Source organism: Centrocercus urophasianus, unplaced genomic scaffold, assembly GCF_019232065.1.
Source record: "Centrocercus urophasianus isolate 14NV4802_14NV808 unplaced genomic scaffold, USGS_Curo_1.0 seq_24, whole genome shotgun sequence".
Taxonomy (NCBI): domain Eukaryota; kingdom Metazoa; phylum Chordata; class Aves; order Galliformes; family Phasianidae; genus Centrocercus; species Centrocercus urophasianus.
Genome location: NW_024884800.1, coordinates 7,578,801 through 7,594,002, shown reverse-complemented (window position 1 = coordinate 7,594,002; position 15,202 = coordinate 7,578,801). Strand labels below are relative to the sequence as shown.

The window sequence follows — 15,202 nt, the reverse complement described above, 5'->3', positions numbered from 1 at the left end:
CCTTGCTTCCTTTTGACCCATTCCTTCTTAGAAACCAATGCAAATCTTTGGAAGACGGGCATTTTTTTGGAGCTGACCTTACAGGACTTATTTAAGCAGTCAATATCTCAATATCTCATGCATGCACATGTGAGGGGAAAAAAAAAAAAAAAAGCTCTTTTCAGGTTTGCCTTCTACTTCCATTTACACAAGCTACCATACCAGGAGAAGGTCTGCTCCTCTACATCATCTTCCCCAAAAATCCCTTTATTGCTCAGCAGCAAGTTTCAGTTTCAGAGGAATTAATTTTAAGTATTGAGCTCCATTAACTAAGGAAATTCATTTTACTGACAGTCTGTGGTGGAGGCATACACACAGAAATGGAAGATCACACTTTTCCTTCCTTTCTTTTGCATATTTAATAAACCTGATATATCTTTTTCTTCTCTAATAGACTAGAGCAGTTGTACGCTATGCAAATACTACCCTAGTATAGGCAGCTTTTGAGAAAAAAGGGAAATGGGAAGGGTCATTTACCTACAAAAGGAACTGAATGTTAACATATGATTGCACAAGGAAATGTTTTGTAATGCACGTAAGTATTCCAATTGTAAATAGTGCCAAGAATGTTGTGGAATTCAGGTATATTTTTATGAAATAAAAAAAAAGTACACAGTAGGAAGATAATGACTTTCATTGACATCCTGACTTGCATTAAAACTTCCTGAGAGAAAACTTATATACTTTGCATATCTGAGAGCATTTGGTTATTTTTGACATTGCACCTCTTAGGTTTTTTAGAAATAATTGGATACTAAGTTGCCACTTCATTGTGTAACTTGTTTTAGATTGAGACAAGCCAAATCACAGTGCGTTAAGAGAGATCATTATTTTGAGAGCTTTGCATTAAAGGACAGTGATAACTGGTTAATTGTTTTCCACAGCACAGAAAATAATAGAACTATATTTTTATCTCAAGGGCATTATGGCAGAAAAGTTGATGTAGTTACCAGGGCAGCAATGAAATACTTCAACACAGTACATAACAAATCATCTGACCAGGGCCCATAGCGTCAGCCTTCATATTACAAGCACAAGCAGATAGCAAGATAATGGCAGCATTCCATTGTTTGCTTTCTGTCACCATCTTTTATTCTGAATCTAAAATACGAAAGAAAAAATATTCAACAAAATATTCTAGTATGTAACAGTCATTGGATCAAGAACAAGTTTAGCTACAGCGATATTTACACTAAATAAACACTAATCAAAGAGTGACTCTTCCCAAGCTATGGCTCTTTTGAGCAACCAGACATGCACAATCACAGCAGGCATTCTGGCATGAGTGTAAACGTATTTAGATTGAAGAAAAATGCATGGAGAATAAAATCCTTATGAGATCGTCTCCTGTCACCTCTCAGGAAGAGTTTGGAAGGGCACAGTACCAACAGATTACATCATACTGTTAAAGTTTATTTTGTCATAGTCTGCACCATATAAGCAGTAATATTAAATAAATTCAGAAATATATAAATTCACATTGAATGTGCCATCTTGCACTTGGATAACTGTAGTCGTGTTTTGGAGCCAGGACACAGTAGCAAAAAAGCTACATATTTACGTACACAATATCTAGCCTAGTACCTGACCTGAGCTAGCATACCTGGCCTGCGGACCTAGGCTGGAGTAAAAATATTTTGGTTTAAGAGAAGAAAGGTAACTAACACAAGTAAAGCTCAGAGTGTCATTTACAGATTCAACCTGCATCAGTCGTATGCGTATTTATTAGTTTAAACTTAGGGATTTAGTAAAGAATGCTACTACTCAAGTATAGGGAAATAAAGATCCTTACTGCTATTTGGTTTAAAATCATTTATATGACTGTTAGTTACACGCAATACAGTGATACATCAAGTTTAAATTGTGCGCATCAGTATATAAACCATATTCACAGCTATCACTGGAGAACTATGAGTAAACCATGTCATCTGAGTGATCTCAAAAAAAAAACACAACAACAACCCTGGAAACAAATTAAAATTAGCCCACAACACCATGCCCCTATCATGCTTACAGTGTATGAAGTCAGCTTTGATTTCTTTCAGAACTGTAGGTCTGTCATCAAATTTGCAACGATGAAAGCAACTGTGTGTCAACATGTAAAATGTAGGGATCTCTGAAGGAGTTTCTCAAATAAAAACTTTTGCAAGTACTGTAATATCTAAATATCAATATATTCTAAAAAAAAGAAAGCAAAAAAATTCTAGAGAAGCAAAGCACACCTTCAACATAAGACATAGAAGACAAAATGGTAACAACTGGAAAAACAGCATGCTGTACTTCATGCATGCATGCAGTATCATGAAAGAGCAGAAGACTAACAAAGTTCAGTGACTAACAAAAAATAATTTAGGAGTGTCAATTAGTTAACAATATTCAAACAAAATCAACATTTTTTGTCTTGTTTTGTTTCGCTTTTTTTTTTTGTTGTTTTTGTTTTTTTTTTTTTTTTTTGGCTTAGGATTGTCATCCAGGGGCAAATTGAAATACAAATTACTTCAGAAAATACAGTTTTTCTAAGCTCTAGTCATTTTCAGTACAAATACTGTAAGTGCTAAGGGTGCACGTCAAAACAAAAGAATTAAATATTTCTTTTCAAATGTGATCAATCTTAAATTTTTTTGGAAATTCTTAGTATCCATTTCGACAATATTATATTTTAACATACTGCTTTGATACTTTTGTTAGCGTTGTTTTATTCTATAAAAATATTATCCAAGCGCTGATGTGCTGAAATCAATAAGATGAGGTGGAGATGTTTAAGAAATGGCTAGATCAAGCTGAGTATTTCATTACCTTTCCTACAAGCATTTTTTGTTTGTTTTCAATCTGCTCTAGTAATTATTTAAAAAAATATCAGAATGAGTTTGTGGCTTGAATCTTAACATACAAATATCAAAGTGTTTTCTTAAACATCATTATTTTCATAAGAATTTGCAGCCTGAGAAGACTGTATTTCCCAATATGCAAGGTGAACTAGAGAAATACTGTCAAGGTAGAAAAAGAATAAATGAATTTATTTTGTAACAGGACCTTGACATACTACATCCATTGCTGCCTTTGAAAGCTGTACAAAGCTAAGCTCCAAAACATTTTTAAACCTATCTGTAAATTAGCCCATGTGGTAGGCAAATACCTATGATTTTTCTGGCCCAAAACACAACTCCAAAGCAAAGTAAAACTACTGACCTTCGGATGCATTAAGTCCTGTCAGGCACCAAATTTCCAGCGACAGTAGTTTAAAATCACAACCCTATTTAGCCACAGCTATAGGGCTGCCTTTTTTTCCCCACTTCTCACACTCTGAAATGCACTGCAATACACGTTTAGAGAAGGGGAAACGCATTCAGACATTCTGTCTGCGGTTAGTTTTTACTGTCTCGACTACAAAAGACAAAGAGGTCTTCTAGGCAAAATTTACTTGAAAGAAACACAAACAAGACATTAGGCCTCCCAGGTTGTTTTTATTCCCTAGATAACTAGAAGTCAGTCTCAATAAAGTTTTCTCCCTTAGGAAGTTCAAAACAGTACAGAAACAGCAGTGACTTTCAAATCACAGCAGCATAGTATTATTGGTTCCCAGAAATGAACATTTCCTAGAAATTCTCTCACACATTTCAACTTTTCTGGGAATTTAAACGTCTGAGTTAAATTATATGAATAATGTAACATTCTTAAATTGTGCTCTCTTATACCAACTGGAAAGAGAAATTTAAATGAACTACACATCTGTGATTTATCTAGACTCTGTGGTCTGATTATCTGCCCACTTATCTGGTTAAATTCTACTTTGGTCCATAATGATGATGATGTCTTCACTTGTTAGACCACTTAGAACTTCATCCTAAGACAATTTTGTCAGTTCAGTTGTTAGTTTTCACAACAATATTTGATTTAAAAACCTCAGTGGACATACGTATGTATAGTGCTGACCTTATTTGACTGCTCCAATTCTCAATTAATTATTCAAAGAATATCTATGTATCCTCAAGGTAATTAGAACACACAAAAATACAATTCAAGTCATCACACATAATGTCTTTATGAAAGGAATAAAGAAATAGCAATCCAGAACTACCTGGAATCATCAGTCCAAAGGCTGATAGAACACAAAGCAACGCTTGCTATGCAGTTGGCATATGACTATGCTATTCATCATGGAGGGAGTTATGATGTCCAACAGCATGTTATTTCAAAGAAGCATCAAAAATGTTAGAGCATCAGAGCAGGAACTGACAGATCTCTGCAACACGGTTCTCTAGTTCAAGATACCAGGCAGATGCACTTGTGATGCGTCATCAAATTCTCTTTTGCATGTGCTTATTGTAGATCAAAGCAATGACACAAGAGATGAAAAATTGCTGGCTCTGTTCTATCTTTGATCAGAGGCTACACTTCTTTTTTCAAATCAATTTCTTTAGTTTGCCTCAGTGCTTTTATTGGATCAGAGAGTCACTATATGCTTTGTTTGTCAACTCCTATGAACATGACTGAATCCTTATTTGCACCTTGATTGGATTTTCTGTGGACATTGTTATGGACTCACTGACCATGAAAACTGTCTTGCTGTCATCTGTATTTGCAAAGTTGGTAAATGTGGTGTCTGCAAAATTAGACTATTATAAGATAAAAATTCATCATATGCTTGAATAGATCTGTGCAAATTCAGGAGTTAGTATTCTTCTCATCTCCTATCTTACTACAGCCAAAGCAAGAATTTTAGCAGAATACATTCAAAAGAAATTTTCTACTGTTCAACACAGCTGATGCCTAAAGAGTTCCTGATACATCACAACATACTGCTCAAAGGAGCCAACCATAGTCAAAAGGTGTAAATGCTGTCTGAACCTTCAGTCTGAACCTGCCTTGTACTTCAGCCAATGAAATGTAATGTCAGCAGTAAAATATACATAACTGCCAGCCTCCTCCTATTTTCATAAATTTTTTGAAGTGAGATAAATATTTTCATATTTCTTCCTCTTTGGATGCATCAAACTTGACATGACACCAAGCAATTCAAACTACCTTGGCCCTAATCCAAGTAGAGGATTGGGCCAGACATCACTCAGAAGTCCCTTCCAACATTTTCCTGTGCGGCTTTATCTGAGATCTGTTGTTATAAATTTAAGAATGAATCAACATCTATTGTAAATGTATATGAAATGTTCAAAACACTTCAGTTTCAATTTTTTTTTTTTTTTCTTCCATTTTTAATTACAATTAGCAGCTTCCCCATTCCCAGTCCCAGACATCAGTCCCTTAGTTGTAGTGAATTTTTTGGGAAGTTTGTTTTTTGAGTATATTTCAAGGACACAAAATCTGAGATTCTGAATACTGGCCTTTTAGTTGTTTTATTTTCAGTAACAATGTCCCTTGCTGTGTTAAATATAAGAGAAACTTGAATAACACAGTGCTCAGTCTCCTCAATATCAATCTTTGAACAAAGTTAGTGAGAAAAAAAAAATCCACAGTGTGCAAGATATTCAAGCTAAGGCACTACTATCCTAGTTTCTTTATCATAATTGAACACATCACAATTTCTCTGTTATAGCTACCATTAAGAGAGCTATGCTGATTTCAAAACAGAAGATGTGTGCTGGGGCACCAAAAGGCAGTCATGGCCTGCAGGCAATCTGGGAACTGAAAGCCTGCAGTCAATAGCACACAGGTCCCAAAGAACAAAATTTCAACATTATCCTCCTGCAAAGGAAAACATTTACTTTGCAACCAAATAAAACCATGACTTGAACAGTTACAGTAGCATAGGTCAGAAAAGCAACTTCTGGCTAGCTACATTCAGACTACTTGGGAGCCTTGTGCACCATGATAGGCTGCTAGCATATGGATACAAACTAAGTAGTTTAGCTCGAACTTCAAGTGCTAAGCATATGGATGAAGCTGCTAAGAAATTTTTATCACTCCTCCCACCTCCCACCCACACAGATATTCAAAGGATCCATTCTCCCAGATTATCAGTTCAGCTCCTGCATAAATACCAAAATCATAAATTCTGATACAATGTTTCTCTTCCTTCCTTGACCATACATACATATATGATCTTAAAACAATGTATTTTACTCACTGTATTGATGTTATAAGCTGAAATACAACACAGAACAAAATAAGCATTTTTTTCTTCAACAATTCTTAACCTTGATTTTTTTTTTCACTTCCCTCAAACTTAATGAGCCTCAGAATTTCAAATCCACATGCTCTTCCTTGTAGCTGCAGTCAGTTCTGTCTGTATTCTTGATCCTTCACACTAGTAACCCTTCTTTCCAGATTTCTGACTCAGGAGAGTCATTTCACTATGCAGTGCTTGGACGCAGTTGCTTAACAACTAAAGAAAATCATGATAGTAGTGTGATCTGCATGACTGATCAATAAAAGCAGCAAGTATTTATTAATAAACTCTAACACAACTCTGTGAAAGTATTTCAAAACAGGTTCGAATTGCACTTTACTGATAATATCAGCATTCCACTGTCAGACCTTTAACTGAATTCAAATGTGAAGCAACCCCAGGGTCACGTGTTCTGCCAAGATAATATTAATAGCCTAATATCGAGCAGCTTTAAACTTGCATTCATTACGCATAGAAAAGATTAATATACAAAACTGTTACAACAGTTTTAAATATATTATACTTCGTGTATTAATAGACAGACATTATCCTAAACTGATTGCTAGAGGATACTTGAAGGAAAGTTTCTTGCCAATTCCCTTCTGATGTTAAGAGTTTCATCACTGATTCTGTGCTTTTGTGCCTTCTCACTAAATTCAAAGCCTTTTTCAGTACAAGTATGTATGAAACTATTTGTTCAAATAACATATTGCCAGCTCTCCTCCATTTCACTTCTATACTTCTACTACCCTGTATCTCTGCTTTATAGTTACTACCTCCATGATCATGACTAAGAGATGAGATAGGCCACTCTATTCATCTGTACACCCAGCAAAAAATAGCCTTTATTCCAAAAAGCTTGTAACATAGAAGAAACAGAACAGACGTATGGTGTAAAAAAAAAATTGTCATACAAGAAGAGATAACAAGCCTTTACCACCAGTAGATTAAAATTTAAGAAGTGCTTTAGTTTCCCTATGTTTCAAATAGGCTATGACAAAGGCCCCCTCCCACATGCCATAAACTTAGCAACTTCATCTTTCTGAAGCTCTGCATCATAGACTGCACAACAGAGATTCATAAAAAGTGTTAGAGAGAAATGCAGAGGAGATTCCTAAAAAGCAAGAAGAGAAATCCTATTTCAAATTCCTATTTGGGGAATATTTCAAGAAACTTCTTGAGAAATTCATACAAAGTTGGTGAAAAATTTCTTATGCTGGATTCCTAGATAACACATGTTGGTGGTGAAGGAGGGAAAAAAAAAAAAAAAAAAAAAAAAAAAAAAAAAAAAGGAGTAAAAAATAGTCACACACAGGTTTTCATAGTAAGGGTAGCAAAGCATTGGAACAGGTTTCCCAGAGATGTGGTGGAAGCCCCATCCCTAAAGACATTCAAGGTCAGTCTGGAGTGGTTCTGAGCAACCTAATCATGCTGTAGATGTTCCTGTTTATCGAAGGGAAATCGAGTAGGTGACCTTTAAAGGTCCTTTCCAACTCAAACAAGTCTCTGATTCTATGAAGGTCTTTCCTATCAAGTAGATTCCATGATAGTCTATGGATATCATTAAGCTTAAAGGAATATTAAGCTTAACATCACAGATGAAACAAAAGCCTACACTGAAGAAGCAACAAACACTGATACATTTTTCTGAAAATGTTCCTTTTCCTTAATATTGACAGGAGTCCAAAATTTAAAATGAGAAATACATAAAAACCAGCAGACCAAAGGCCAACTACTTACTTTACTTGTGACAGGCAAATAAAGTTAATGTGATCATCTGAATGCAAGTGTAACATTTACAAGAAAAGGTAGCATTAATAGGTCATGGTACATGAGTAGAAAATGTTAAAAGATTTGAGACTACATCAAGTATTTAATATCATTCTTAATCCAGATGGCAAGCAACACATAAAATGATAAAAATAAACCTAAACTGATGCCTAAGGTACAGGCACCCTTAGATGAGTGCCAGCTGTTCAGCTATTGCAGTTTCATGCTTCTTTGGAACACTCATGGGCCTATTAAGCACATGGACCACATGCTTTTTATTACTGAATAGGTGCTGCAAAATTCTACGAACTTGTTTAACACTGAATAATTTTTTAAAAATACAGCCATAAATACACAGGAACACTTGCATTTCAAGTCTGGGAGCAGCGAAGTGACAAATAACATTATTAGTTTCATTATGCTTTCTGTGCCTATTTCCATCTGCGTTAAGTGTGCTCAAGAATCAGACCAGTGTACATTACCAACACAGAAAGTTGCACATCCTAAATGACCTACACAGTCTTTTACTGCCTTGTTAGAGTTTTTAAAAAAAAAAAAAAGAAAAAGAAAAAGAAAAAGAAAAAAAAAGAAGAAAAAAAGTGTTTAATCATTTATGACAAACAAAACAATTTCAGCAGTGGAAACTATTAGAATGAATAACTGTTTACCCCTAAAGTAAATTGTGAGTGTTCATGAAACCATGAAACCACCTTGGGAAAGACAGGGGTCAAGCCCCTAACCTATATTAGGCAAGTTATAGACTTGCATGGAATACTCAAGCAGAATGCAAATACATTCTCCATAAATATCAATAAATAAGAGAAATCTAGCTTCCTGTCTCCTATTCCTGTCTGAAATACTGTTCAAAAATCTTTGCCACTACCATTACATTTCAAAAGCAATACATTGTCTTATTAAAAGAAATAAACAAACAAACATATCCAACTCTGTGTATGCAGTAAAAGAATTAGACAACAGTAATGAAAGCATTATCTCATCTCTCGTAATTACTTGTACTACAGCACTGCCAGCACAAGAAGGATGTGGAGCTCTTGGAACAGAGAAGGGTCACTAAGATGATCAGAGGGCTGGAGCATCTCTCCTATGAAGAAAGGTTGAGGGAACTGGGCTTGTTTAGCTTGGAAAAGAGAAGGCTCCAGGGAGACCTTCCAATATTTGAAAGGAGCATATAAACAGGAGAGAGAATTACTGTTTACGAGGATGGACACTGAGAGTACAAGGGGAATGGTTTTAAACTAAGACAGGAGATAGGGGAGGTTTAGGTTTGATAATAGGAATAAGTTTTTCCACACAGAGGGTGGTGACACACTGGAACAGGCTATCCAAGGAGACTGTGGATGCCCAACCCCCGGAAGCACTCAAGGCCAGGCCAGACGGGGCTCTTGGCAGCCTGGTCTGTGGTTGGCAACCCTGCACATAGCAGGGGAGTTGAAACTAGATGATCATTCAATTTAGGCCATTCTACGATTCTATGATTCCCTGGCCATTGAGGCTTGCACAGAGGACTGGAAAAGTCTCCCTTTTCCTGTCTGTTGTCTGACTTTCTGTGATATTAAGTACTTTCAAGATTATACTTAAGAATATTAAGTACTCCTGAGATTATATACAGTACTTAATACTAACACTTTAAGTGACAAATTTTAGGCACACCTGTTAGAGCTTTTCCTTTGAAGTGTCATCCTCTCTACACTATCTAAAATTGTGCGTAAATGCTGAGAGAAAACAAGGCCATAATCTGACCAATGAGTAATTAATTACACAGAATCAGTAATGATCATGAGAGCTTTAGCACAACTGTGACCACTACCCATGTCATTATTTCACAACAGCTTACCTTGAGCTTATATACAGGAAACACACTCTCAAAAGAAGTTTACTCATTTATCTTCTATTTCTTTACTTCATAGGCCTTACTATGAAGTCTTAGTATTCTCAAGCTTAGTATAACTTGTGAAATGATTTGACAAATACGAATAAATTTATCAGTGATAATTATTTCCCAAGAATTGAATTCATTGTCCAATTAGGAAAAAAAAACAGGAGCATTCAGACTCATGAAACTTAGCAGAATAACCAAGCCTTAAATAGCAAGGCTATTGTTGATGTTTCCCCTCAAGATCAGGGCCTCTTTAGGCACTATTCAGGAAAGGGGTAATGCCATACCTAACTGAAAGATCAGTTACTACCTTTTTAATTGAAAATTATTTTGGTTCATAATTAGTCTCATTTGTCTGAAAATTTGAGATCCACCTCTGATATATTACTGGTCTCACTAAGGACGAGTAAAACTATGTGACAAGTGCAGGTGATAAAAGTTGATAAAGTAATATTTGTTTACTATAGATGTCATAAATTGAAATGCAGGAGAATCAAATACCTCACTTTATGACAGGTGACTATTAAAGATGATTTTCAGTTTATAAATGTTTGCTATTAATCATATTTGTAACATTTTTTCTGTTAGAAGAAAGCAGCAGTATGAGACCTGATCATTGGTGCTGGTAAAAAACAAAACACCAAATGATCCAGAGAACATAAGAAAGGAATAACAAAGACTCATCCAGTTGTCTATAATCATTCCCATCACAATTAATAAACTTTTTTTCTATTTTCATTTATTTTCAAATATTTTGACAGAATCTTGTAACAAGTCACTCTTAGGGTTGTTTTTTTTTTTTTTTTTTTTTTTTTTCCCCCCCGAGTGGGAATTTAAAGTTATCTTATTAAAAAAAAAAATTGAAATCTTTAAAATGTAAACCAATTATGTCAAAGATATTCAAAACATATTTGGTAGGAATGGTGCTGAGTCTGATGACTTACGTGAGTTCAGGTACAAAGTTATCCAGTTGTCAAGCACTTGTAAACAGCACATTATCTGCAAAGTTTGCTGTATTTTTTAACTCTTAATCGTACTTTTCATTTATTTTAGAACGTGCAACTTCCTAGGTGACAGGATGAGGCTTTTCTAGTAAAGTAATAATTCAATCAGGTAAAACAATCAGTAGATGGAATGAAAATGGCATTGGTAAGATTGCATCTTAGTAAAAACTATAATCTTATTCTTTATGAAATAATCCTTTAATTTTTAAATTCAGATCAATTTTGCTAAGAATATTACTGCTCAAGCTACAGTTACCATGGAATACAGGAGAGAAAAAGATATCATTAAGCCAGGAAGATCAAATCTGGACATAGTTCAAATAAACTATTGAGTGGTACGTATGCTATAATCATTGGAAAGAAACTGTAACTCCAGAGCTAGTTGCATTTGATTCTATTTTTAAACATAAGGTTTTCAGAATAATCCAGATGGGAAAACAAGAGGTATTGAAAATTCTCAGAGGAAACAAAGAAACAAGATCCAGAAAAGTTCATTCCATGAAAAGAATACAATGATCTTAAATGAGTGTAAACAGATAAAACTAAGTTTTCGTAAAGATGATTCAACATAGCTATGGAAAAACAGTAACAACACGTCATCAGAAGTAGGAAAGAGCAGGAAATTTATGTATTATATTGCTCAATATGTGATAAACTAACAAATTAGTTCAATTTTATTTGCATACGGAGGTAAAACATGGAAAATAAGGACAGAAAGGGAAATTACGATATTGAAATCAATACTGGGTAGCTGATTATTGGAAGCATGCAAAACTTTGAAGTGAGCCAGGACTACAAAAGGGTTAGCAGCAGAAAGAAATAGAATTAAAAGCTGACTGCCACAAAAAGGTTGCTTTGCAACAGTTTCAGGTGATCAAAGGCTGAGCATTAATCTAGAATTAAATGTAAAACACTACTTATAATAATAAAGCCATGTGAGTCAGAAACAGCTATGTAATTAAACACAGGGGAGAAGCAAATTAAAGCCACTGTAAAACAATTTTTCATCAGAAGACTGCAAAGGAGTAGGCAAGCTGACCAAAACAGATCATAGAGTAATTAAAAAAAAAATAAAATAGCATCAATAATGAACTAACTAAAGTCTCCAAACGTATCAATGGACAAACACAACTTCAGAAGGTTTCAAGCTTGCTTGGAATGTGCTTCAGTTATTCTAGGAGTTGAATTGAAAGAAAAGGTATAAATTTGTCTGACATCATTATTTTTCCATTTGCCTGAGCTTTTCTTTGTTTACTATCAGTTTATAACAATAAAAACATTCAGATAGTGCTGATTATCTCAAGAATTATACAGTAGATCAAGAGACACTATCTTCAAGGGACAGCTTGCTCAGCACATTATGTAGAAATAGCATAGTGAAAAGAAATTATGTTGAAAAGAAATGACTGTATTGAAGAGTTCAAAAAAAAAAAAAAAACAAGTAGCAGATTTCTTATTTTAGTTCTTACACTAAAAGAGGGGTCTTAGTTTGACAGCTACAAACATAGAATGCTCAGAAAACTGAGGAAAATTGCATTTATAGAAAATAGGCATCTGAAATTTGAAAGAATCTTAAAACTGTTCCCAGCACAAAAAGATATCACATGGGTTCAGAAGATCAATACACAAGAAGGAAGGAGTTTAATTTACTTCTTAGTTTAACTCATTCTACTAATGTTACAATAATTGCTAACATTTTAGCCTGACTTGCATCTAATTTCATTAAGATGTCAATGAAAGGATAGTGAGAATCATTTTAAAGGCAGAAAAACATTTGAGATACGTGTATATGTTAAATGCAACTCACCTGAAGACTGTTTACGTTTTAACAAAATCTGAGATTCGTACATATAACCAGGTTAGCTCAACAAGCAATACATTAATTAAACTTGAAAAATAAGACCATCAATAGAAACAGCAGCAGTCAGTACATGCATTCAGGTACAGCTATTGCTTCTCCCTTTGTAGATACACAGGGAAATTCGAAGATCAGTGTGCCCCTTACGCACACTGCACAAGACAACCGAGCAGGGACACAACTAATGCCACAGCTCTCATCTTTTGTGATACTTCTGGCAGTAATTTAAATTTAAGGGGGAAGCAAGCAAGGCAGGACATAATCACTCTGTTGTTTCAACAGATGGGACTGACATACCGTATTACAAGAATTCGCTATCACTGCGTATGCCCTTTTAGGAATCTAGAATATGCTATTTTCTCATACGTATTTTTTCCCCAACAATCTACAGTTCCAGAGTTAAAGTTAAAAACATGCAGGTTTTCTAGATATACTCTGCACATAGCACTTTCCTGAAGATGGAATACTCAGATATTCAGAACCTTACTGTAAGGAAAAAAAAAAAAAAGTTTCAAATTCAATTTCTAACAACGTTTCTTCCTCATGTTCCTTTACACTGGTAGATTTTTCCCCTCCTAATCTTAGTATCAATTCTGTAAGTCAGGAACGACTCCTCCATAACAAGAAAACCCACAAAACTAATAATAATAAACAAAAACATATATCAAGATTTATATATTTTGCTTGAAGTCAGGAGATATTTTAGAAAGGTGGAAAACTCTGAATTAGGAAAAGCTAAAACAAGAAATATAATGCAAATCAACAGAAGAATCAAAGACATTCTACCTATAACACTGTGTATGCACACCCATGAATGTTTAGCTTTAGATTAGAAAGACTACTTCGGTTTTAGATGAGAAATGCTGAAAATATCATTGCAAAAACAAGCACAGAAGCACCAAAAATAATTACTCTGTTCTGCAATGCCTGCATTATGCACTCTAGAATCACAGGAAGCAAAAAATACACCAGTATCTAATTTTAATAGAGGTAATAGGAAAGTGATAAAGCTTCATGTTTTAGTAGATATAAAATAATAAAACCTTATGAGGATCGTTTCTAATGTTATGGAGTTGCAGTCTTTTTTTTTTTTTTTTTCCTAACCATTTTGTTTGTAACTCAACTGTTCTGTTACAATTGTGGAGAAGAAGGACTTTTTATGGTCTATGCAGGTTTCTGCAACTTAATTCACTGCAGCACGTCATTGCTGGAGTGGAAAGAGATGAAACTTATAATTCCCTACCCTCACTGAAAAACTTACAGTTCTAGTTTGTTATTATTTTTGAGGACAAATACCTTTTCATGTTACAAAGTAGAAAATGTATTTGCATTAGAAAGAAGTGCTAATGGGTAAGAAAATACAAAATTCCCACTAGCAAGACGTGCTGACCAAGATGACTGTGATAACAAGGTTACAGTAAACATTCTAAATCAAACTCTATTCCTGGATATAATCATTTAGTTCCTGGCAACTTCAATGGGAGTTGTGTGTGTCTGTAGAATGTGCAGAGTTGCTTACAGTTTCCATATGTTTGGAAACTCTTAGAAGCAGAAGCCACAGCTTCCTCTTGGTACTCATCTTCTCAAACGTGTCATCACTGAAATGATCACTTCTGAGACACTGGGATATTAATACAGCTTTAGTATGGCTCTGTACACTGCTCCATATTATGAATTCTGTATTTGTCATTTAGATTCTGAAAACTTCTGCAGTCCCCTTTAATTTCAAAATGCTTCTTACACTTAGTTCTGCACAAACTGGCCACACTTGTCAAAACACAGTGACTTATAGCAGAGCACAGTGGGTCCTATGCATAAAAATCTAGGTTATAAATGTCTTCTGCAGTGCATGAGTGTTTTTACGATCTAAAAACTTTTTTAAGAGACAAAATTTATATTACAAATAAGATTTAATTTTAATATTATTTATATTATGACTCCAACCTATTGTATCCAATATTTTTTCTACTTATCTATAAACTAGAATTTTTCCCTCATATAGAATTTTGAGATTCCCTCTCTGGGATGCGTGTTCTTACCAGCCATCATTTTAATGATATATAATAGTAACCTGCCTTGAGAGAGAGGGGTTTCTGTTGATGTATAGCTGTTTAATAGGTTCTCACAGAACACCAACGATATGTTGCAACCATATATCATCACAGGAACAGTCAGCAAGATCAGGAGTTCAGGGGATACACATGACCAGAGTACAACCATAAAGAAAAATGAAAAAGAACCACAACGCTACTTCTGGCAATTCTGACAGTTTGTGGCTAAAGGTATCCCCAGAGCTGGAGGTTTAAACATCACATGATTTCTGGTACAGGCCTGAAGTGACAATTCTGAGGTCATAAAAGCAGCCTAGAATATTAGCATCAATAATTTCATTCTCTTCTACTGTTATTATTTAAACACCTTCCACTGACAAAAACTTGTACATATTTTCAAGTGCAAAACCTCTGATGATAAAGGGCTCAAGTTGTGTGCAAGAAAGTACACAGAAAGCT

The 15,202-nt window shown here is 34.8% G+C and overlaps 1 long non-coding RNA gene across 1 annotated transcript in view; it reads right to left on the bottom strand.

Moving 5' to 3' along the window:
- Window positions 1-1,083: 1,083 nt before the first annotated feature.
- LOC122163819 overlaps window positions 1,084-15,202 on the bottom strand; it is a 79,892-nt gene continuing 65,773 nt past the window's right edge. Inside the window, exon 6 of the long non-coding RNA XR_006170053.1 lies at window positions 1,084-1,140. This is a non-coding gene — a long non-coding RNA (uncharacterized LOC122163819). The remainder of the gene's footprint in view (window positions 1,141-15,202) is intronic.